At 41.3% G+C, this 22,661-nt stretch overlaps 22 non-coding genes across 22 annotated transcripts; all 22 read left to right on the top strand.

The window, feature by feature from the left end:
• Positions 1 to 6,205: 6,205 nt before the first annotated feature.
• trnat-agu (transfer RNA threonine (anticodon AGU)) lies at positions 6,206 to 6,279 on the top strand. Its single transcript has one exon. It is a non-coding gene; the product is annotated as a tRNA-Thr (tRNA).
• A 1,095-nt stretch (positions 6,280 to 7,374) lies between these two features.
• trnat-ugu (transfer RNA threonine (anticodon UGU)) lies at positions 7,375 to 7,448 on the top strand. The gene has a single exon. It is a non-coding gene; the product is annotated as a tRNA-Thr (tRNA).
• A 141-nt stretch (positions 7,449 to 7,589) lies between these two features.
• Positions 7,590 to 7,678, top strand: trnar-ucu (transfer RNA arginine (anticodon UCU)). The gene is given in 2 exon segments: positions 7,590 to 7,626; positions 7,643 to 7,678. It is a non-coding gene; the product is annotated as a tRNA-Arg (tRNA).
• Positions 7,679 to 8,182: 504 nt separating this feature from the next.
• Positions 8,183 to 8,256, top strand: trnat-agu (transfer RNA threonine (anticodon AGU)). The gene has a single exon. It is a non-coding gene; the product is annotated as a tRNA-Thr (tRNA).
• Positions 8,257 to 8,982: 726 nt separating this feature from the next.
• Positions 8,983 to 9,056, top strand: trnat-cgu (transfer RNA threonine (anticodon CGU)). Its single transcript has one exon. It is a non-coding gene; the product is annotated as a tRNA-Thr (tRNA).
• Positions 9,057 to 9,891: 835 nt separating this feature from the next.
• On the top strand, positions 9,892 to 9,965 carry trnat-ugu (transfer RNA threonine (anticodon UGU)). The gene has a single exon. It is a non-coding gene; the product is annotated as a tRNA-Thr (tRNA).
• A 141-nt stretch (positions 9,966 to 10,106) lies between these two features.
• Positions 10,107 to 10,195, top strand: trnar-ucu (transfer RNA arginine (anticodon UCU)). Its single transcript is given in 2 exon segments — positions 10,107 to 10,143; positions 10,160 to 10,195. It is a non-coding gene; the product is annotated as a tRNA-Arg (tRNA).
• A 513-nt stretch (positions 10,196 to 10,708) lies between these two features.
• On the top strand, positions 10,709 to 10,782 carry trnat-agu (transfer RNA threonine (anticodon AGU)). The gene has a single exon. It is a non-coding gene; the product is annotated as a tRNA-Thr (tRNA).
• A 1,094-nt stretch (positions 10,783 to 11,876) lies between these two features.
• On the top strand, positions 11,877 to 11,950 carry trnat-ugu (transfer RNA threonine (anticodon UGU)). The gene has a single exon. It is a non-coding gene; the product is annotated as a tRNA-Thr (tRNA).
• A 141-nt stretch (positions 11,951 to 12,091) lies between these two features.
• trnar-ucu (transfer RNA arginine (anticodon UCU)) lies at positions 12,092 to 12,180 on the top strand. Its single transcript is given in 2 exon segments — positions 12,092 to 12,128; positions 12,145 to 12,180. It is a non-coding gene; the product is annotated as a tRNA-Arg (tRNA).
• A 504-nt stretch (positions 12,181 to 12,684) lies between these two features.
• Positions 12,685 to 12,758, top strand: trnat-agu (transfer RNA threonine (anticodon AGU)). The gene has a single exon. It is a non-coding gene; the product is annotated as a tRNA-Thr (tRNA).
• A 726-nt stretch (positions 12,759 to 13,484) lies between these two features.
• Positions 13,485 to 13,558, top strand: trnat-cgu (transfer RNA threonine (anticodon CGU)). The gene has a single exon. It is a non-coding gene; the product is annotated as a tRNA-Thr (tRNA).
• Positions 13,559 to 14,399: 841 nt separating this feature from the next.
• trnat-ugu (transfer RNA threonine (anticodon UGU)) lies at positions 14,400 to 14,473 on the top strand. Its single transcript has one exon. It is a non-coding gene; the product is annotated as a tRNA-Thr (tRNA).
• Positions 14,474 to 14,614: 141 nt separating this feature from the next.
• On the top strand, positions 14,615 to 14,703 carry trnar-ucu (transfer RNA arginine (anticodon UCU)). Its single transcript is given in 2 exon segments — positions 14,615 to 14,651; positions 14,668 to 14,703. It is a non-coding gene; the product is annotated as a tRNA-Arg (tRNA).
• Positions 14,704 to 15,216: 513 nt separating this feature from the next.
• Positions 15,217 to 15,290, top strand: trnat-agu (transfer RNA threonine (anticodon AGU)). Its single transcript has one exon. It is a non-coding gene; the product is annotated as a tRNA-Thr (tRNA).
• Positions 15,291 to 16,379: 1,089 nt separating this feature from the next.
• Positions 16,380 to 16,453, top strand: trnat-ugu (transfer RNA threonine (anticodon UGU)). Its single transcript has one exon. It is a non-coding gene; the product is annotated as a tRNA-Thr (tRNA).
• A 141-nt stretch (positions 16,454 to 16,594) lies between these two features.
• Positions 16,595 to 16,683, top strand: trnar-ucu (transfer RNA arginine (anticodon UCU)). Its single transcript is given in 2 exon segments — positions 16,595 to 16,631; positions 16,648 to 16,683. It is a non-coding gene; the product is annotated as a tRNA-Arg (tRNA).
• A 513-nt stretch (positions 16,684 to 17,196) lies between these two features.
• On the top strand, positions 17,197 to 17,270 carry trnat-agu (transfer RNA threonine (anticodon AGU)). The gene has a single exon. It is a non-coding gene; the product is annotated as a tRNA-Thr (tRNA).
• Positions 17,271 to 18,365: 1,095 nt separating this feature from the next.
• trnat-ugu (transfer RNA threonine (anticodon UGU)) lies at positions 18,366 to 18,439 on the top strand. Its single transcript has one exon. It is a non-coding gene; the product is annotated as a tRNA-Thr (tRNA).
• Positions 18,440 to 18,580: 141 nt separating this feature from the next.
• On the top strand, positions 18,581 to 18,669 carry trnar-ucu (transfer RNA arginine (anticodon UCU)). The gene is given in 2 exon segments: positions 18,581 to 18,617; positions 18,634 to 18,669. It is a non-coding gene; the product is annotated as a tRNA-Arg (tRNA).
• A 504-nt stretch (positions 18,670 to 19,173) lies between these two features.
• trnat-agu (transfer RNA threonine (anticodon AGU)) lies at positions 19,174 to 19,247 on the top strand. The gene has a single exon. It is a non-coding gene; the product is annotated as a tRNA-Thr (tRNA).
• Positions 19,248 to 22,399: 3,152 nt separating this feature from the next.
• Positions 22,400 to 22,473, top strand: trnat-cgu (transfer RNA threonine (anticodon CGU)). The gene has a single exon. It is a non-coding gene; the product is annotated as a tRNA-Thr (tRNA).
• Positions 22,474 to 22,661: the final 188 nt, after the last annotated feature.

Raw genomic sequence — 22,661 nt, 5'->3', positions numbered from 1 at the left:
ACTCACTGCACCTCTCACTGCATCTCTCACTGCATCACTCACTGCATCTCTCACTGCACCTTTCACTGCATCACTCACTGCACCTCTCACTGCATCTCTCACTGCACCTCACTGCATCACTCACTGCACCTCTCACTGCATCACTCACTGCACCTCTCACTGCATCTCTCACTGCATCACTCACTGCATCACTCACTGCATCTCTCACTGCACCTCTCACTGCATCTCTCACTGCATCACTCACTGCATCACTCACTGCATCACTCACTGCATCTCTCACTGCATCTCTCACTGCATCACTCACTGCATCACTCACTGCATCTCTCACTGCACCTCTCACTGCATCACTCACTGCACCTCTCACTGCATCTCTCACTGCACCTCTCACTGCATCACTCACTGCATCACTCACTGCATCTCTCACTGCATCTCTCACTGCACCTCTCACTGCATCACTCACTGCACCTCTCACTGCATCACTCACTGCACCTCTCACTGCATCTCTTACTGCATCACTCACTGCATCTCTCACTGCACCTCTCACTGCATCACTCACTGCATCACTCACTGCATCTCTCACTGCATCTCTCACTGCATCTCTCACTGCATCACTCACTGCATCTCTCACTGCACCTCTCACTGCACCTCTCACTGCACCTCTCACTGCACCACTCACTGCATCACTCACTGCATCACTCACTGCACCTCTCACTGCATCACTCACTGCACCTCTCACTGCATCACTCACTGGACCTCTCACTGCATCACTCACTGCATCTCTCACTGCATCTCTCACTGCACCTCTCACTGCATCTCTCACTGCATCACTCACTGCACCTCTCACTGCATCACTCACTGCACCTCTCACTGCATCTCTCACTGCATCACTCACTGCATCACTCACTGCATCACTCACTGCACCTCTCACTGCATCTCTCACTACATGGGGTCAATTATTATTATTATTACAGTTTTTCTCAATTGCTTAAACACAATTTCTGAATCATTGCTCCTTTTTCTGAAAGCATTAAACACAAAACCTCATCTTCAAGCACTATTTACAAAACCTCTGACTCTTCTTGCAAAATGAAACTTTCGCCTCAAAACAGTTTTACTTGTGTTCAAAATCAAACACTGCTCTCAAATCATAGACAAAGTGATCAAAATGATATACACTATCAAGCAGTCAGTAAACAATACACCAAAAAATAGAAAACACATTGTTCAAAACATACAGTTCTCGAAAGATATCTACGGACGGCTATTCTGTTTGTAGACTTACCCGTGACACATTACTGTACCATCAAAAGTTCAGGGAGAAGTCCATTTTTACAGTTTTTCTCAATTGCTAAAACATAATGTCTGAATCCTTGCTCCTTTTTCTGAAAACATTAAACACAAAACCTCATCTTCAAGCACTATTTACAAAACCTCTGACTCTTCTTGCAAAATGAAACTTTCGCCTCAAAACAGTTTTACTTGTGTTCAAAATCAAACACTGCTCTCAAATCATAGACAAAGTGATCAAAATGATATACACTATCAAGCAGTCAGTAAACAATACACCAAAAAATAGAAAACAAATTGTTCAAAACATACAGTTCTCGAAAGATATCTACGGACGGCTATTCTGTTTGTAGACTTACCCGTGACACATTACTGTACCATCAAAATTTCAGGGAGAAGTACATTTTTAATCTTAAAAAAAATTTCATATTTGTCCGTCATTGTCTTTTGATGAATGAAAACATCATAGTAGCGCAAAATTGATCAGAAATTACTACTCTGCTTTGCTCTTTGCAATTTTATTTGTTCTTCCTCCTTGTACCCCTATTTTTACAGTACAGTGCCCTGCATCTCACAAACTTCTCCTTTGTCAGTTCTATTGTTTGATACTGTAATTCTTGTTCTTTGTTGATATGAACCTGCAAGTGCAACCAGTAAAATCTATTGAGCATTCAGTACTGTAACAAATGGTACTGTTACAGTAACGATGTTCGGGGCCATATAATTTGTTAATTGTACAGTATACAGCCTACAATGCACTGTACTACAGTATACAATACTAAAAGGGACAAAAATCAAAGGAGTAAACGTGATCAGTGTGCTTCTTCTTGTCTTTGGGCATCATTTGAAACAGGTTAAATCAATTTTGAGTGGTTGTGTTCAATCAATGACATTTGTTCTCTATTTGTATTTGATCATTGCCACTTGTGTTTACCAGTATGGATGACGTGTGCATTACAGTGCAGAATATGTTTTGAGAATGAGAATGTGTTTAGCGTTTTGCTGAAAAGTCTAAGTAAGATCTGCAAATTGTGTTTTGCCATGTGAAATAGTTTAAGGTATTGACAACAGACTGCACAATTAGCTAAATGAGTTCAGGCAACTGAGAACTGTGTTCAGCCAATGGGTTCTAGTGTTTTAGCAATTGAGAAAAACTGTAATCCTAAAACAAATTTCATATTTGTCCGTCATTGTCTTTTGATGAATGAAAACATCATAGTAGCGCAAAATTGATCAGAAATTACTACTCTGCTTTGCTCTTTGCAATTTTATTTGTTCTTCCTCCTCCTTGTACCCCTATTTTTACAGTACAGTGCCCTGCATCTCACAAACTTCTCCTTTGTCAGTTCTATTGTTTGATACTGTAATTCTTGTTCTTTGTTGATATGAACCTGCAACCAGTAAAATCTATTGAGCATTCAGTACTGTAACAAATGGTACTGTTACAGTAATGATGTTCGGGGCCATATAATTTGTTCATTGTACAGTATACAGCCTACAATGCACTGTACTACAGTATACAATACTAAAAGGGACAAAAATCAAAGGAGTAAACGTGATCAGTGTGCTTCTTCTTGTCTTTGGGCATCATTTGAAACAGGTTAAATCAATTTTGAGTGGTTGTGTTCAATCAATGACATGTGTTCTCTATTTGTATTTGATCATTGCTACTTGTGTTTACCAGTATGGATGACGTGTGCATTACAGTGCAGAATATGTTTTGAGAATGAGAATGTGTTTAGCGTTTTGCTGAAAAGTCTAAGTAAGATCTGCAAATTGTGTTTTGCCATGTGAAATAGTTTAAGGTATTGACAACAGACTGCACAATTAGCTAAATGAGTTCAGGCAACTGAGAACTTTGTTCAGCCAATGGGTTTTAGTGTTTTAGCAATTGAGAAAAACTGTATTTTTTATTTATTTTTATTATCAGCTGAGATATATTGTTTTTGAACTCATATCATTGCAGAAGCAGAGGTTTTTATAATGTATCTAAGGTTTGGAATTTTGTTTTTGCTATTGTGGGATGGTGTGTGTTACTGTAACATTTGTAAATACTACAAAAACAATCCATAATTTTGTTGGGAGGTATTGCTTGTCTGTTAAGAGAATGTAAGCATTGTGGAAATGTGTTCACTGACTGCATATTGTGTGAAAACGACATGACGTGTGAATGGAATGGCCACAAAAGATCGATGCTGTGCTAATTGTGTTTAGAGTTTTGAAAATGTGACAACTGTTTGGACAAATACTTGTTAGCGACTGAAAAAAACTGTAATATAGCTATGGCTGCTTTGACGGGTCTAGAAACAAATCAACAAGAGTCCAACTTCTGCTTTCTTCTCCATTATGAAAAATAAGATTTATTGCTCATGACATGGTCTTCAACAGACTGCAAGAATCAATAATCAGTACAACGTATCTCCATAAACAGCTTTCCAACACACATACAAACGAACAGCTACTACCGTACCAGCGGCATTTTACTAAAGCAATGATACACGAGACAAGGGTGAGATCAATTGCTCTGTGATCTCAGCTGTGTCTTGCTGTTGCATCATAGTCATGATCAAACAGTAGTTGAACATACCATCTTTTGTATAATTGCTTAAATGTTTATTAAAATTGGTTGCTTTATGTTTTCCCAGGTACAGCAGGCGTTGTAAGTCACAGGAACAGGAGATATTGAAACAGGGTATCCAAGCCCCTGAAGCACCCATGGCAGGACCTGAGAACCTTCCTGCTGCTATGCAGAAAGGACCGACTCTCTGTTCCAGCAATTTGTCAGAGCCACACCTTTTATCCTGCCACCAAATACTGCTGGGGAGGCTAAACTCAAAGGGAGGTCGCAACCTCAGGCCATCTTCCAGGCTCCACCATCACATCAAGGACTTCCTGTCCCTATTGCACCAGCACCACCTGTCTCTCTCCCTTTCATTTTACCACCTGTGCAGCTTCCTACAGTTCCTGGTACCTCACAGGTGATGTTCTTCAACCTCCCATTACCTTCAGCTATGCCACCATCAGCTCAGACACAGACATCCAGTCAACCGGTTCCTTACTCCACTCAGCAATATAGAAAGAGAAAACAGAAGAGGGAGAGCGCTGGAACAGTGACAAGAAAGTATGTTAGGAAGACAGACGTCATTCTTTGCAGAAAGTGCAATAAGGAGAGAAAGCCACCAACACATCTGCAGTACTTTGGCAACTGGTACTGCGAAGAGTCTGAGACTAAATCATATGATGAATGGAGAGCTGTGCTGATGGAACGAGGTTATAGGAAAAAAAAGCCAGGAAATGACAACCCTCCAGCTTCTTAAAATTGCTCTTTCAGCATGTTATTTTATTTATTTATTTGATTAATGTTTGATTATACAACATAACAATGACAGCTGTCTTTAAAATGTATAACAACTATGTGTGTGATGCCTTTTGAATAATTTTTAAACATGGTTGGTGTGTGTGTGTGTGTGTGTGTGTGTGTGTGTGTGTGTGCGTGCGTGCGTGTGCGTGTGCGTGTGTGTGTCTGTGTGTGTGTGTGTTGCGCGCATGCATCTGTGAGTAGGATGGGGATAATGGGTGTTGTGTTTGTACCTTTATTTGTGTTTTATTCATTTTACTTTTCTTACACTTTATTTGATTACATTTGTTTCTGTGTTTTTTCTTATTCATCTACTTCCTCTTTTCATTATTATTATTGTTTACTGTATTATTGACTACAACAACTACACTAAAATTATATACACATTTTAATTTCTGGGCAACAGGTGGTTGCCTGGATGAGAAGAGTTTATTTTAGTTATTTTATTACGTTAACTTATGCCTTAAGTTATTTATGTACCTGATTATCATTAATATCATTATTATTATTATTATTAATAAGAATAGATGAGAAGCATTTAAGTTATTTATGTACCTGACTATCATTAATATCATTATTACTCTTATTATTATAATAATATATATTTTAAATAATAATAATAATAGATGAGAAGGATTTATTTATGTTTAGTTATGCCTTAAGTTATTTATGTACCGGATTATTATTACTACTACTATTACCAGTTTTAATAATTGTTGTGATTATATTAAAAAAATATAATGGGTTTGGACGTTTTTGTGTTTTTCTTCTTCATCTTCTTCCTCTTATAATTATTATTATTATTGTTTACTGTATTATTATATACAAATGTGTAGTTAAATAACATTTATCCTAATAATTAACATTAGTCATAAAAAGTGTGGACGAGCAGGATTCGATCCTGCGATCTTTGGGTCAATTTCAGGCAACTTTTGATAGCTTTGATAGACGTATGCGCGCCGCGCTTGGTGCAATGGATAGCGCATTGGACTTCTAGGTTGTGAATGGAGGTATTCAAAGGTTGTGGGTTCGAGTCCCACCAGAGTCGTGCATTCCCTCTTTTGCTCAGATGTCTTTGTGTTGGACAAGCATACGCTTAAACCCTTGGATCCACAAACTACGTCTGAAGCATCCCCTTCACGCTCTGCTTATTTCGCTTATTGCACACACCCAACTCGGATCATAGAGTACTCTACTAATTAGCTTAAGTCACCTATTTAAATAAGGGAGATAACAAGAATGGGTTGAAATCCAATGGCTCAGGCCAAAATCTGCAACTACCTATTGTTGGCCACCTACCTAGCAAAAGAAAAAAAAACATGCTTTCCATTTCTCCTAGCTGAAACAGCGTTTAGATGTATTGTAACTGAGAGTTTCGATCCAAAATGAAATGGTTTGAGATATTCCCATGTCCCTGAACAGAAGCCTGCACACCTTTCAGGTTTTGGAAATAACCCTCTAACTTCAAAGGGACATATTCATGATGTAATCAGCTATTCTCCTGACGTGCTACCTCTTTTAGACTTTGTATACAAAAGCATCGAATCAGGGACAGCACCTGGCGCTGTGGCTTAGTTGGTCAAAGCGCCTGTCTAGTAAACAGGAGATCCTGGGTTCGAATCCCAGCAGTGCCTCATCTGTGGCTTCTAAGAGTAGTCGTTCAACCTTTTCAGATGTTAAAGTCTCGGCAGGAAAGACAATCTGGACCTCTCGGTTGCAAATGAAGGCTTTATAAAGGTTGTTGGTTTTTGGGTCCCACCTGAGTCACGAATGGTGTCCCTTTGCATAGACGTCTTTGCCAGACTGACATTTGCTTAAACCTGGGGTTTTCCAACTTTTTCAGGAGCCGACACAGCACATTTTTCCAATAAGGAAATATTTCCTTATTTCCTTATTGGATATGGGAGTGCTTAAACTTTTCCCATATGAAAGTCTTTGCATGCCGAACAGTGTGTACCTGCACAAAATTGGAAAAACGAAGAAGCGCTGCGCATGCAATACTTCCTTGAAGTGGGTCATTTTATGGCTCTGTGGTGCAATTGATGGAGCTTTGGACTTCTAGGATGCGAATGGAGAAATTCCCTGGTTGTGGTTTTGAGTCCCACCAGAAGTGTGAATGGCCTCTTTTGCTCTGATGTCTCTGTGAGTCAGACATATGTTCAAAACTGGGGTCCACAAACTACTTCAGAAGCCTACCCCTCACATTCTGCTCATCTCCCTTATTGGACACAGCCAACTCGGATCACAGAGTACTCTAGTAATTAGCTCAATTCACCGTTTTGAAATAAGGAGGATAACGAAAATGTATAGCGTCTGGGAGGTTTCGAGAATGGTTTGAAAACCACTGGCTTAGGCCAAAATCTGCTACTTCCTATTGTTGAGATCTAGCCTCTGGATGTGTGTTCAAAACAGTCTTTACAAATATGAATATTTAATTCATGAAAATCTTTCGGGATTTTGTCTTTCAGATCAGCTGAAAGCATAGCAAAAATTGCTTTCCATTCTCCAAGCTGAGACAGAGTTGAGATGGATTGTAACTGGAGGTTCCAAAAACATTTCAGACACAAGTATTGAGAGTTTCAGATATTCCCTCGGATATCTCGGGTTTTGGAAATAATCCCCTAACCTCTTTCATGATGTAATCTGCTATTTTCCTGACCTGCAACCTCTTTTTTTGTTTTTGTTTTTTTTACTTTTTATTCCAACACATCGCAGAAGGTTTAGCAAGTGGCGCTGTGGCTTAGTTGGTCAAAGCACCTGTCTTGTAAACAGGAGATTCTGGGTTCGAATCCCAGCAGTGCCTGTGCCGTGGGATGTGGGCACCGCTCACCTACCCTTTTTACATACGTAAATCTTTGGATGCTGAACAGTGTGTATCTGCACAAAAAGTGGAAATCTAAGAAGTGATGTGCATGCAATAGCGTCTTAAAGCTTGGCTTTTTGTGGCTCTGTGGCGCAATGGATAGCGCATTGGACTTCTAGGTTGTGAATGGAGGTATTCAAAGGTTGTGGGTTCGAGTCCCACCAGAGTCGTGCATACCCTCTTTTGCTCAGATGTCTTTGTGTTGGACAAGCATACGCTTAAACCCTTGGATCCACAAACTAGCATCCCCTTCACGCTCTGCTTATTTCGCTTATTGCACACACCCAACTCGGATCATAGAGTACTCTACTAATTAGCTTAAATCACCTATTTAAATAAGGGAGATAACAAGAATGGGTTGAAATCCAATGGCTCAGGCCAAAATCTGCAACTACCTATTGTTGGCCACCTACCTAGCAAAAGAAAAAAAAACATGCTTTCCATTTCTCCTAGCTGAAACAGCGTTTAGATGTATCGTAACTGAGAGTTTCGATCCAAAAGGAAATGGTTTGAGATATTTCCATGTCCCTGAACAGAAGCCTGCACACCTTTCAGGTTTTGGAAATAACCCTCTAACTTCAAAGGGACACATTCATGATGTAATCAGCTATTCTCCTGACGTGCTACCTCTTTTAGACTTTGTATACAAAAGCATCGAATCAGGGACAGCACCTGGCGCTGTGGCTTAGTTGGTCAAAGCGCCTGTCTAGTAAACAGGAGATCCTGGGTTCGAATCCCAGCAGTGCCTAATCTGTGGCTTCTAAGAGTAGTCGTTCAACCTTTTCAGATGTTAAAGTCTCGGCAGGAAAGACAATCTGGACCTCTCGGTTGCAAATGAAGGCTTTATAAAGGTTGTTGGTTTTTGGGTCCCACCTGAGTCACGAATGGTGTCCCTTTGCATAGACGTCTATGCCAGACTGACATTTGCTTAAACCTGGGGTTTTCCAACTTTTTCAGGAGCCGACACAGCACATTTTTCTTGTTTTCCTTATTGGGCACACACAAGTCAGATCATTGAGTACGTTACTAATCAGTCAATTATTTGATTCACCTGTTTTAAATGAGAGAGAGATAATAAAAACATATATGTGGTGCAGATGCGCTTCAAGAATGGTTTGCAAGCCCCTGGCTTAGGGCCGAAATCTGCTACTACCTATTGATAAAGTCAAGCCTATGGATATTTGTACAAACAAAGTCTTTACATATATGAAGAATAATACATGGATATCTTTCTGGATTTTGCCCTTTCATATCAGAAGAAAGCACAGGAAACATTTTAGGCATGAGTGTTGAGAGTGTAGAGCCAAAATGAAATGAGTTCAGACATTCCCTTGAGGCCTGAAAGGCCATCATGTTTTGGAAACAATCCTCTTACCTCTAAGGGACCTCTTTCATAACGTAATCAGCTTTTTTCCTCATGTGCTACCTCTTTTAGACTTGTTTTACTGACAAATTTCACCGCACTTTTGTAACTGGCGCTGTGGCTTAGCTGGTCAAAGCGCCTGTCTCGTAAACAGGAGATCCTGGGTTCAAATCCCAGCAGTGCCTATGCCACAGGATATGGGAGTGTTTAAACTTTTCACATATGAAAGTCTTTGCATGTCGAACAGTGTGTACCTGCACAAAATTGGAAAAACGAAGAAGCGCTGCGCATGCAATACTTCCTTGAAGTGGGTCATTTTATGGCTCTGTGGTGCAATTGATGGAGCTTTGGACTTCTAGGATGCGAATGGAGAAATTCCCTGGTTGTGGTTTTGAGTCCCACCAGAAGTGTGAATGGCCTCTTTTGCTCTGATGTCTCTGTGAGTCAGACATATGTTCAAAACTGGGGTCCACAAACTACTTCAGAAGCCTACCCCTCACATTCTGCTCATCTCCCTTATTGGACACAGCCAACTCGGATCACAGAGTACTCTAGTAATTAGCTCAATTCACCGTTTTGAAATAAGGAGGATAACGAAAATGTATAGCGTCTGGGAGGTTTCGAGAATGGTTTGAAAACCACTGGCTTAGGCCAAAATCTGCTACTTCCTATTGTTGAGATCTAGCCTCTGGATGTGTGTTCAAAACAGTCTTTACAAATATGAATATTTAATTCATGAAAATCTTTCGGGATTTTGTCTTTCAGATCAGCTGAAAGCATAGCAAAAATTGCTTTCCATTTCTCCAAGCTGAGACAGAGTTTAGATGGATTGTAACTGGAGGTTCCAAAAACATTTCAGACACAAGTATTGAGAGTTTCAGATATTCCCTCGGATATCTCGGGTTTTGGAAATAATCCCCTAACCTCTTTCATGATGTAATCCGCTATTTTCCTGACCTGCAACCTCTTTTTTTGTTTTTTTACTTTTTATTCCAACACATCGCAGAAGGTTTAGCAAGTGGCGCTGTGGATTAGTTGGTCAAAGCGCCTGTCTTGTAAACAGGAGATTCTGGGTTCGAATCCCAGCAGTGCCTGTGCCGTGGGATGTGGGCACCGCTCACCTACCCTTTTTACATACGTAAATCTTTGGATGCTGAACAGTGTGTATCTGCACAAAAAGTGGAAATCTAAGAAGTGATGTGCATGCAATAGCGTCTTAAAGCTTGGCTTTTTGTGGCTCTGTGGCGCAATGGATAGCGCATTGGACTTCTAGGTTGTGAATGGAGGTATTCAAAGGTTGTGGGTTCGAGCCCCACCAGAGTCGTGCATACCCTCTTTTGCTCAGATGCCTTTGTGTTGGACAAGCATACGCTTAAACCCTTGGATCCACAAACTACTTCTGAAGCATCCCCTTCACGCTCTGCTTATTTCGCTTATTGCACAAACCCAACTCGGATCATAGAGTACTCTACTAATTAGCTTAAGTCGCCTATTTAAATAAGGGTGATAACAAGAATGGGTTGAAATCCAATGGCTCAGGCCAAAATCTGCAACTACCTATTGTTGGCCACCTACCTAGCAAAAGAAAAAAAAAACATGCTTTCCATTTCTCCTAGCTGAAACAGCGTTTAGATGTATCGTAACTGAGAGTTTCGATCCAAAATGAAATGGTTTGAGATATTCCCATGTCCCTGAACAGAAGCCTGCACACCTTTCAGGTTTTGGAAATAACCCTCTAACTTCAAAGGGACATATTCATGATGTAATCAGCTATTCTCCTGACGTGCTACCTCTTTTAGACTTTGTATACAAGAGCATCGAATCAGGGACAGCACCTGGCGCTGTGGTTTAGTTGGTCAAAGCGCCTGTCTAGTAAACAGGAGATCCTGGGTTCGAATCCCAGCAGTGCCTAATCTGTGGCTTCTAAGAGTAGTCGTTCAACCTTTTCAGATGTTAAAGTCTCGGCAGGAAAGACAATCTGGACCTCTCGGTTGCAAATGAAGGCTTTATAAAGGTTGTTGGTTTTTGGGTCCCACCTGAGTCACGAATGGTGTCCCTTTGCATAGACGTCTATGCCAGACTGACATTTGCTTACACCTGGGGTTTTCCAACTTTTTCAGGAGCCGACACAGCACATTTTTCCAATAAGGAAATATTTCCTTATTTCCTTATTGGATATGGGAGTGCTTAAACTTTTCCCATATGAAAGTCTTTGCATGCCGAACAGTGTTTACCTGCACAAAATTGGAAAAACGAAGAAGCGCTGCGCATGCAATACTTCCTTGAAGTGGGTCATTTTATGGCTCTGTGGTGCAATTGATGGAGCTTTGGACTTCTAGGATGCGAATGGAGAAATTCCCTGGTTGTGGTTTTGAGTCCCACCAGAAGTGTGAATGGCCTCTTTTGCTCTGATGTCTCTGTGAGTCAGACATATGTTCAAAACTGGGGTCCACAAACTACTTCAGAAGCCTACCCCTCACATTCTGCTCATCTCCCTTATTGGACACAGCCAACTCGGATCACAGAGTACTCTAGTAATTAGCTCAATTCACAGTTTTGAAATAAGGAGGATAACGAAAATGTATAGCGTCTGGGAGGTTTCGAGAATGGTTTGAAAACCACTGGCTTAGGCCAAAATCTGCTACTTCCTATTGTTGAGATCTAGCCTCTGGATGTGTGTTCAAAACAGTCTTTACAAATATGAATATTTAATTCATGAAAATCTTTCGGGATTTTGTCTTTCAGATCAGCTGAAAGCATAGCAAAAATTGCTTTCCATTCTCCAAGCTGAGACAGAGTTGAGATGGATTGTAACTGGAGGTTCCAAAAACATTTCAGACACAAGTATTGAGAGTTTCAGATATTCCCTCGGATATCTCGGGTTTTGGAAATAATCCCCTAACCTCTTTCATGATGTAATCCGCTATTTTCCTGACCTGCAACCTCTTTTTTTGTTTTTGTTTTTTTACTTTTTATTCCAACACATCGCAGAAGGTTTAGCAAGTGGCGCTGTGGCTTAGTTGGTCAAAGCGCCTGTCTTGTAAACAGGAGATTCTGGGTTCGAATCCCAGCAGTGCCTGTGCCTTGGGATGTGGGCACCGCTCACCTACCCTTTTTACATACGTAAATCTATGGATGCTGAACAGTGTGTATCTGCACAAAAAGTGGAAATCTAAGAAGTGATGTGCATGCAATAGCGTCTTAAAGCTTGGCTTTTTGTGGCTCTGTGGCGCAATGGATAGCGCATTGGACTTCTAGGTTGTGAATGGAGGTATTCAAAGGTTGTGGGTTCCAGTCCCTCCAGAGTCGTGCATTCCCTCTTTTGCTCAGATGTCTTTGTGTTGGACAAGCATACGCTTAAACCCTTGGATCCACAAACTAGCATCCCCTTCACGCTCTGCTTATTTCGCTTATTGCACACACCCAACTCGGATCATAGAGTACTCTACTAATTAGCTTAAGTCACCTATTTAAATAAGGGAGATAACAAGAATGGGTTGAAATCCAATGGCTCAGGCCAAAATCTGCAACTACCTATTGTTGGCCACCTACCTAGCAAAAGAAAAAAAAACATGCTTTCCATTTCTCCTAGCTGAAACAGCGTTTAGATGTATCGTAACTGAGAGTTTCGATCCAAAATGAAATGGTTTGAGATATTCCCATGTCCCTGAACAGAAGCCTGCACACCTTTCAGGTTTTGGAAATAACCCTCTAACTTCAAAGGGACATATTCATGATGTAATCAGCTATTCTCCTGACGTGCTACCTCTTTTAGACTTTGTATACAAGAGCATCGAATCAGGGACAGCACCTGGCGCTGTGGCTTAGTTGGTCAAAGCGCCTGTCTAGTAAACAGGAGATCCTGGGTTCGAATCCCAGCAGTGCCTAATCTGTGGCTTCTAAGAGTAGTCGTTCAACCTTTTCAGATGTTAAAGTCTCGGCAGGAAAGACAATCTGGACCTCTCGGTTGCAAATGAAGGCTTTAGAAAGGTTGTTGGTTTTTGGGTCCCACCTGAGTCACGAATGGTGTCCCTTTGCATAGACGTCTATGCCAGACTGACATTTGCTTAAACCTGGGGTTTTCCAACTTTTTCAGGAGCCGACACAGCACATTTTTCTTGTTTTCCTTATTGGGCACACACAAGTCAGATCATTGAGTACGTTACTAATCAGTCAATTATTTGATTCACCTGTTTTAAATGAGAGAGAGATAATAAAAACATATATGTGGTGCAGATGCGCTTCAAGAATGGTTTGCAAGCCCCTGGCTTAGGGCCGAAATCTGCTACTACCTATTGATAAAGTCAAGCCTATGAATATTTGTACAAACAAAGTCTTTACATATATGAAGAATAATACATGGATATCTTTCTGGATTTTGCCCTTTCATATCAGAAGAAAGCACAGGAAACATTTTAGGCATGAGTGTTGAGAGTGTAGAGCCAAAATGAAATGAGTTCAGACATTCCCTTGAGGCCTGAAAGGCCATCATGTTTTGGAAACAATCCTCTTACCTCTAAGGGACCTCTTTCATAACGTAATCAGCTTTTTTCCTCATGTGCTACCTCTTTTAGACTTGTTTTACCGACAAATTTCACCGCACTTTTGTAACTGGCGCTGTGGCTTAGCTGTTCAAAGCGCCTGTCTCGTAGACAGGAGATCCTGGGTTCAAATCCCAGCAGTGCCTATGCCACAGGATATGGGAGTGCTGAAACTTTTCACATAGGAAAGTCTTTGCATGCCGAACAGTGTGTACCTGCACAAAATTGGAAAAACGAAGAAGCGCTGCGCATGCAATACTTCCTTGAAGTGGGTCATTTTATGGCTCTGTGGTGCAATTGATGGAGCTTTGGACTTCTAGGATGCGAATGGAGAAATTCCCTGGTTGTGGTTTTGAGTCCCACCAGAAGTGTGAATGGCCTCTTTTGCTCTGATGTCTCTGTGAGTCAGACATATGTTCAAAACTGGGGTCCACAAACTACTTCAGAAGCCTACCCCTCACATTCTGCTCATCTCCCTTATTGGACACAGCCAACTCGGATCACAGAGTACTCTAGTAATTAGCTCAATTAACCGTTTTGAAATAAGGAGGATAACGAAAATGTATAGCGTCTGGGAGGTTTCGAGAATGGTTTGAAAACCACTGGCTTAGGCCAAAATCTGCTACTTCCTATTGTTGAGATCTAGCCTCTGGATGTGTGTTCAAAACAGCCTTTACAAATATGAATATTTAATTCATGAAAATCTTTCGGGATTTTGTCTTTCAGATCAGCTGAAAGCATAGCAAAAATTGCTTTCCATTTCTCCAAGCTGAGAAAGAGTTTAGATGGATTGTAACTGGAGGTTCCAAAAACATTTCAGACACAAGTATTGAGAGTTTCAGATATTCCCTCGGATATCTCGGGTTTTGGAAATAATCCCCTAACCTCTTTCATGATGTAATCCGCTATTTTCCTGACCTGCAACCTCTTTTTTTGTTTTTGTTTTTTTAATTTTTATTCCAACACATCGCAGAAGGTTTAGCAAGTGGCGCTGTGGCTTAGTTGGTCAAAGCGCCTGTCTTGTAAACAGGAGATTCTGGGTTCGAATCCCAGCAGTGCCTGTGCCGTGGGATGTGGGCACCGCTCACCTACCCTTTTTACATACGTAAATCTTTGGATGCTGAACAGTGTGTATCTGCACAAAAAGTGGAAATCTAAGAAGTGATGTGCATGCAATAGCGTCTTAAAGCTTGGCTTTTTGTGGCTCTGTGGCGCAATGGATAGCGCATTGGACTTCTAGGTTGTGAATGGAGGTATTCAAAGGTTGTGGGTTCGAGTCCCACCAGAGTCGTGCATACCCTCTTTTGCTCAGATGCCTTTGTGTTGGACAAGCATACGCTTAAACCCTTGGATCCACAAACTACTTCTGAAGCATCCCCTTCACGCTCTGCTTATTTCGCTTATTGCACAAACCCAACTCGGATCATAGAGTACTCTACTAATTAGCTTAAGTCACCTATTTAAATAAGGGTGATAACAAGAATGGGTTGAAATCCAATGGCTCAGGCCAAAATCTGCAACTACCTATTGTTGGCCACCTACCTAGCAAAAGAAAAAAAAAACATGCTTTCCATTTCTCCTAGCTGAAACAGCGTTTAGATGTATCGTAACTGAGAGTTTCGATCCAAAATGAAATGGTTTGAGATATTCCCATGTCCCTGAACAGAAGCCTGCACACCTTTCAGGTTTTGGAAATAACCCTCTAACTTCAAAGGGACATATTCATGATGTAATCAGCTATTCTCCTGACGTGCTACCTCTTTTAGACTTTGTATACAAGAGCATCGAATCAGGGACAGCACCTGGCGCTGTGGTTTAGTTGGTCAAAGCGCCTGTCTAGTAAACAGGAGATCCTGGGTTCGAATCCCAGCAGTGCCTAATCTGTGGCTTCTAAGAGTAGTCGTTCAACCTTTTCAGATGTTAAAGTCTCGGCAGGAAAGACAATCTGGACCTCTCGGTTGCAAATGAAGGCTTTATAAAGGTTGTTGGTTTTTGGGTCCCACCTGAGTCACGAATGGTGTCCCTTTGCATAGACATCTATGCCAGACTGACATTTGCTTAAACCTGGGGTTTTCCAACTTTTTCAGGAGCCGACACAGCACATTTTTCTAATAAGGAAATATTTCCTTATTTCCTTATTGGATATGGGAGTGCTTAAACTTTTCCCATATGAAAGTCTTTGCATGCCGAACAGTGTGTACCTGCACAAAATTGGAAAAACGAAGAAGCGCTGCGCATGCAATACTTCCTTGAAGTGGGTCATTTTAGGGCTCTGTGGTGCAATTGATGGAGCTTTGGACTTCTAGGATGCGAATGGAGAAATTCCCTGGTTGTGGTTTTGAGTCCCACCAGAAGTGTGAATGGCCTCTTTTGCTCTGATGTCTCTGTGAGTCAGACATATGTTCAAAACTGGGGTCCACAAACTACTTCAGAAGCCTACCCCTCACATTCTGCTCATCTCCCTTATTGGACACAGCCAACTCGGATCACAGAGTACTCTAGTAATTAGCTCAATTCACCGTTTTGAAATAAGGAGGATAACGAAAATGTATAGCGTCTGGGAGGTTTCGAGAATGGTTTGAAAACCACTGGCTTAGGCCAAAATCTGCTACTTCCTATTGTTGAGATCTAGCCTATGGATGTGTGTTCAAAACAGTCTTTACAAATATGAATATTTAATTCATGAAAATCTTTCGGGATTTTGTCTTTCAGATCAGCTGAAAGCATAGCAAAAATTGCTTTCCATTTCTCCAAGCTGAGACAGAGTTTAGATGGATTGTAACTGGAGGTTCCAAAAACATTTCAGACACAAGTATTGAGAGTTTCAGATATTCCCTCGGATATCTCGGGTTTTGGAAATAATCCCCTAACCTCTTTCATGATGTAATCCGCTATTTTCCTGACCTGCAACCTCTTTTTTTGTTTTTTTACTTTTTATTCCAACACATCGCAGAAGGTTTAGCAAGTGGCGCTGTGGATTAGTTGGTCAAAGCGCCTGTCTTGTAAACAGGAGATTCTGGGTTCGAATCCCAGCAGTGCCTGTGCCGTGGGATGTGGGCACCGCTCACCTACCCTTTTTACATACGTAAATCTTTGGATGCTGAACAGTGTGTATCTGCACAAAAAGTGGAAATCTAAGAAGTGATGTGCATGCAATAGCGTCTTAAAGCTTGGCTTTTTGTGGCTCTGTGGCGCAATGGATAGCGCATTGGACTTCTAGGTTGTGAATGGAGGTATTCAAAGGTTGTGGGTTCGAGCCCCACCAGAGTCGTGCATACCCTCTTTTGCTCAGATGCCTTTGTGTTGGACAAGCATACGCTTAAACCCTTGGATCCACAAACTACTTCTGAAGCATCCCCTTCACGCTCTGCTTATTTCGCTTATTGCACAAACCCAACTCGGATCATAGAGTACTCTACTAATTAGCTTAAGTCGCCTATTTAAATAAGGGTGATAACAAGAATGGGTTGAAATCCAATGGCTCAGGCCAAAATCTGCAACTACCTATTGTTGGCCACCTACCTAGCAAAAGAAAAAAAAAACATGCTTTCCATTTCTCCTAGCTGAAACAGCGTTTAGATGTATCGTAACTGAGAGTTTCGATCCAAAATGAAATGGTTTGAGATATTCCCATGTCCCTGAACAGAAGCCTGCACACCTTTCAGGTTTTGGAAATAACCCTCTAACTTCAAAGGGACATATTCATGATGTAATCAGCTATTCTCCTGACGTGCTACCTCTTTTAGACTTTGTATACAAGAGCATCGAATCAGGGACAGCACCTGGCGCTGTGGTTTAGTTGGTCAAAGCGCCTGTCTAGTAAACAGGAGATCCTGGGTTCGAATCCCAGCAGTGCCTAATCTGTGGCTTCTAAGAGTAGTCGTTCAACCTTTTCAGATGTTAAAGTCTCGGCAGGAAAGACAATCTGGACCTCTCGGTTGCAAATGAAGGCTTTATAAAGGTTGTTGGTTTTTGGGTCCCACCTGAGTCACGAATGGTGTCCCTTTGCATAGACATCTATGCCAGACTGACATTTGCTTAAACCTGGGGTTTTCCAACTTTTTCAGGAGCCGACACAGCACATTTTTCTAATAAGGAAATATTTCCTTATTTCCTTATTGGATATGGGAGTGCTTAAACTTTTCCCATATGAAAGTCTTTGCATGCCGAACAGTGTGTACCTGCACAAAATTGGAAAAACGAAGAAGCGCTGCGCATGCAATACTTCCTTGAAGTGGGTCATTTTATGGCTCTGTGGTGCAATTGATGGAGCTTTGGACTTCTAGGATGCGAATGGAGAAATTCCCTGGTTGTGGTTTTGAGTCCCACCAGAAGTGTGAATGGCCTCTTTTGCTCTGATGTCTCTGTGAGTCAGACATATGTTCAAAACTGGGGTCCACAAACTACTTCAGAAGCCTACCCCTCACATTCTGCTCATCTCCCTTATTGGACACAGCCAACTCGGATCACAGAGTACTCTAGTAATTAGCTCAATTCACCGTTTTGAAATAAGGAGGATAACGAAAATGTATAGCGTCTGGGAGGTTTCGAGAATGGTTTGAAAACCACTGGCTTAGGCCAAAATCTGCTACTTCCTATTGTTGAGATCTAGCCTCTGGATGTGTGTTCAAAACAGTCTTTACAAATATGAATATTTAATTCATGAAAATCTTTCGGGATTTTGTCTTTCAGATCAGCTGAAAGCATAGCAAAAATTGCTTTCCATTTCTCCAAGCTGAGACAGAGTTTAGATGGATTGTAACTGGAGGTTCCAAAAACATTTCAGACACAAGTATTGAGAGTTTCAGATATTCCCTCGGATATCTCGGGTTTTGGAAATAATCCCCTAACCTCTTTCATGATGTAATCCGCTATTTTCCTGACCTGCAACCTCTTTTTTTGTTTTTGTTTTTTTACTTTTTATTCCAACACATCGCAGAAGGTTTAGCAAGTGGCGCTGTGGCTTAGTTGGTCAAAGCGCCTGTCTTGTAAACAGGAGATTCTGGGTTCGAATCCCAGCAGTGCCTGTGCCGTGGGATGTGGGCACCGCTCACCTACCCTTTTTACATACGTAAATCTTTGGATGCTGAACAGTGTGTATCTGCACAAAAAGTGGAAATCTAAGAAGTGATGTGCATGCAATAGCGTATTAAAGCTTGGCTTTTTGTGGCTCTGTGGCGCAATGGATAGCGCATTGGACTTCTAGGTTGTGAATGGAGGTATTCAAAGGTTGTGGGTTCGAGTCCCACCAGAGTCGTGCATACCCTCTTTTGCTCAGATGTCTTTGTGTTGGACAAGCATACGCTTAAACCCTTGGATCCACAAACTAGCATCCCCTTCACGCTCTGCTTATTTCGCTTATTGCACACACCCAACTCGGATCATAGAGTACTCTACTAATTAGCTTAAGTCACCTATTTAAATAAGGGAGATAACAAGAATGGGTTGAAATCCAATGGCTCAGGCCAAAATCTGCAACTACCTATTGTTGGCCACCTACCTAGCAAAAGAAAAAAAAACATGCTTTCCATTTCTCCTAGCTGAAACAGCGTTTAGATGTATCGTAACTGAGAGTTTCGATCCAAAATGAAATGGTTTGAGATATTCCCATGTCCCTGAACAGAAGCCTGCACACCTTTCAGGTTTTGGAAATAACCCTCTAACTTCAAAGGGACATATTCATGATGTAATCAGCTATTCTCCTGACGTGCTACCTCTTTTAGACTTTGTATACAAAAGCATCGAATCAGGGACAGCACCTGGCGCTGTGGCTTAGTTGTTCAAAGCGCCTGTCTAGTAAACAGGAGATCCTGGGTTCGAATCCCAGCAGTGCCTAATCTGTGGCTTCTAAGAGTAGTCGTTCAACCTTTTCAGATGTTAAAGTCTCGGCAGGAAAGACAATCTGGACCTCTCGGTTGCAAATGAAGGCTTTATAAAGGTTGTTGGTTTTTGGGTCCCACCTGAGTCACGAATGGTGTCCCTTTGCATAGATGTCTTTGCCAGACTGACATTTGCTTAAACCTGGGGTTTTCCAACTTTTTCAGGAGCCGACACAGCACATTTTTCTTGTTTTCCTTATTGGGCACACACAAGTCAGATCATTGAGTACGTTACTAATCAGTCAATTATTTGATTCACCTGTTTTAAATGAGAGAGAGATAATAAAAACATATATGTGGTGCAGATGCGCTTCAAGAATGGTTTGCAAGCCCCTGGCTTAGGGCCGAAATCTGCTACTACCTATTGATTTAGGCCCTGTCCCAATACCTCCCCTTACCCTAGATTTCTGCCCTAACCCTTGTTTTTGCGCGTTCTCGTGTAGGGGTAGGGTGTCCCAATACTCTAAAGAGCAAGGGGGAGTGCTATTCTCCCCTTAAAATCAACCCTCAAAAAATAGTGCGGTCCGATGCAGGCTTAAAACAAAGTGGAAGATGAAATTACCCAGGATACCTTGCGAACTCAGCGAGCCGGCCAAATTTTTCAAATAAGATGGCGGACACCGCTGGAAAGGAGCAACTGAATTGTAAGTATATTTTCGCAAATAAGCATGTTAAAATTTCGAAAAATGTTGGAATATGTTAGTTTGATGCACATCCAATGGACTGTTGAGTTTTGAACACTAATGTTAGAAAATATTTCACGAAGCTATCTGACGATGTTCATATGATATCTGTCGAGTGCTTCAAAAGAGTCTGCCAATCAAATATACATCTGATCTGGGTGGTTAATCAAATTTTATTTTCGATTTTGGCTTCTAAGGATTATAAAAAGATATGTGAGGCAAAATTATTAAAAACTAACGTTAGCCGCGCTCTTCTAGCGCATCATCTTTCCCTTCACAGCGCGCTGTCATTTCTCTCTAAACCCAAACTTAACGTCAGGATCAGCACTGAGCACAATCGGTGATTGTTGTAAAGTGCAGCGTCTGCTGTTTTCCTAAATTGCGGGACGTTGTTGGTGGTAAAAACAGCTACTAACAGCACAATGATCCGCGCAAGAGACGTTGCTCCGGTTCCCATGGAGGCGCGCGCGCGCTCGGAAACGGATTGCAACTAGACAAACAAACTATACTTTGGGTTTTGTGTGCGCTTCTAAACGATCAAATACACACAAATATATGGCAAAATAACCGGTTTAGAGATTCACTTAAACACAGTTGATGTCTTAAATGGGAGAAAATGTGTATTATTAGATCTGCATTCGGTCTTAAAGTGGCAGCATCTAATAAACCTGCTAATGATTACACCTTTAAAGTGAATAAAACAACTAAAGGCAAAGAGAAAATAAGATGTTTAAGAATGAATAACTTTAGCTTTAATAAGCATTAATCTATCTATAATAAACTATGCTGTGTTATTTTACATTTGATTAGATTTCTAGCATATTATTATGGATACTTATATCCTGATCATAACTGGGATAGTTATGTGCATGTATTCACACTCCTCAGATTGTATTGACCAAAAATCTGTTTAGTTATCTCCTGTTAATTAGCAATTTACTAAGCGGCAACTGGTCTCTTATTTCAGGGACTGTCGAGCAGACCTTTGGCCTCATCAGGTTCTGGACTGAGAATGAGGAGAAGTTTACAAAAAAAAAATTAGCCTCTAAACTGTTATGGGAGTAAGTGACCAGATTGTACAATTCAATAACTGATAATAATATCAATGTCTGATAATGTTCTAGCCCCCAGGCAGCTACAATGCATTTTGACAACTATTCTCATATTTGTATGTTTATAGGAAAGCAGTGAAAGACCTGGGCCTGGAAGGAAGGATTACAGGAGAGAAGGCAGGCAAGAAGTGGGAGAATCTAAAGAAACGTTACAAGGTAATTCTTTGGTTCTGATTCATCTGATTCATGTCTTCATCACCTACATCTTACATCCTTTACACTAGGGCGGAACGATTTTGGATTTTTTTTTTAATCGTTTTTTTTTATTGTAGGACCTGAAAACACCAAAGACAGGCTCAGGTACAGAAAGCGGCGAAAAAACGGTATCCAACTGGCGATACTTCGAGGCGATGCATGCCGCTTTGGGGGGAAGGCCAGCGATAGATCCTCCTGTGATTCAAAAATAGCCTGTAATTGGTGCAATACTTGTACCTCCCGTCTTTTTATTGTATCAGCATTCCCAACCTAAAACCACTTCCCGCACCCCTATATTTAACTATACGACCTGAATGTGTAGGTCGTGTTATTATCGACACAAACAACAGGTAAGTTAATTCTATTTGGTCTAGCGTTAAATCATCAACAGCTGAGGTAACGTAAACATATAACGTCAAAATATTTAAACAAATCGGACATACCTGAAATAAATCCTCAAGGCAAAGAAGACGGCGAATGCGTCTTCTATATTCCACATGTCTTCTCTGTTGATTCATCAGACGTAGATAAACGAACACAGCCCACACAACAGGCAACACAACAGCTGGAACCGGCATTTTCTGAATGAAAATAGTAGTAGTAGTAGACACGTCGACGCTGCGCGTGACGTAGTGAGGTTTGCTGCGCGTGACGTAGTGAGGATTGCCGCGCTAATTTGCATATAGTGGTGTCCCATTTCATAGGGAAAGATCTTCAACTCCACTTCCCTCGTTGAGGGGACTTTACTTTCGAGGGCACTCAAAACCAAGTGGAAGTTTTAAGGGGGGAGAAATGGGACAGGGCCAAAGTCAAGCCTATGGATATTTGTACAAACAAAGTCTTTACATATATGAAGAATAATACATGGATATCTTTCTGGATTTTGCCCTTTCATATCAGAAGAAAGCACAGGAAACATTTTAGGCATGAGTGTTGAGAGTGTAGAGCCAAAATGAAATGAGTTCAGACATTCCCTTGAGGCCTGAAAGGCCATCATGTTTTGGAAACAATCCTCTTACCTCTAAGGGACCTCTTTCATAACGTAATCAGCTTTTTTCCTCATGTGCTACCTCTTTTAGACTTGTTTTACTGACAAATTTCACAGCACTTTTGTAACTGGCGCTGTGGCTTAGCTGGTCAAAGCGCCTGTCTCGTAAACAGGAGAACCTGGGTTCGAATCCCAGCAGTGCCTAATCTGTGGCTTCTAAGAGTAGTCGTTCAACCTTTTCAGATGTTAAAGTCTCGGCAGGAAAGACAATCTGGACCTCTCGGTTGCAAATGAAGGCTTTATAAAGGTTGTTGGTTTTTGGGTCCCACCTGAGTCACGAATGGTGTCCCTTTGCATAGACGTCTTTGGCAGACTGACATTTGCTTAAACCT

This window comes from Rhinichthys klamathensis, unplaced genomic scaffold (assembly GCF_029890125.1).
Source record: "Rhinichthys klamathensis goyatoka isolate OS25496 unplaced genomic scaffold, OSU_Roscu_1.1 h1tg000313l_1, whole genome shotgun sequence".
Taxonomy (NCBI): domain Eukaryota; kingdom Metazoa; phylum Chordata; class Actinopteri; order Cypriniformes; family Leuciscidae; genus Rhinichthys; species Rhinichthys klamathensis.
The sequence above is the reverse complement of the archived record's forward strand: the minus strand, read 5'-3'. Positions and strand labels throughout refer to the sequence as shown.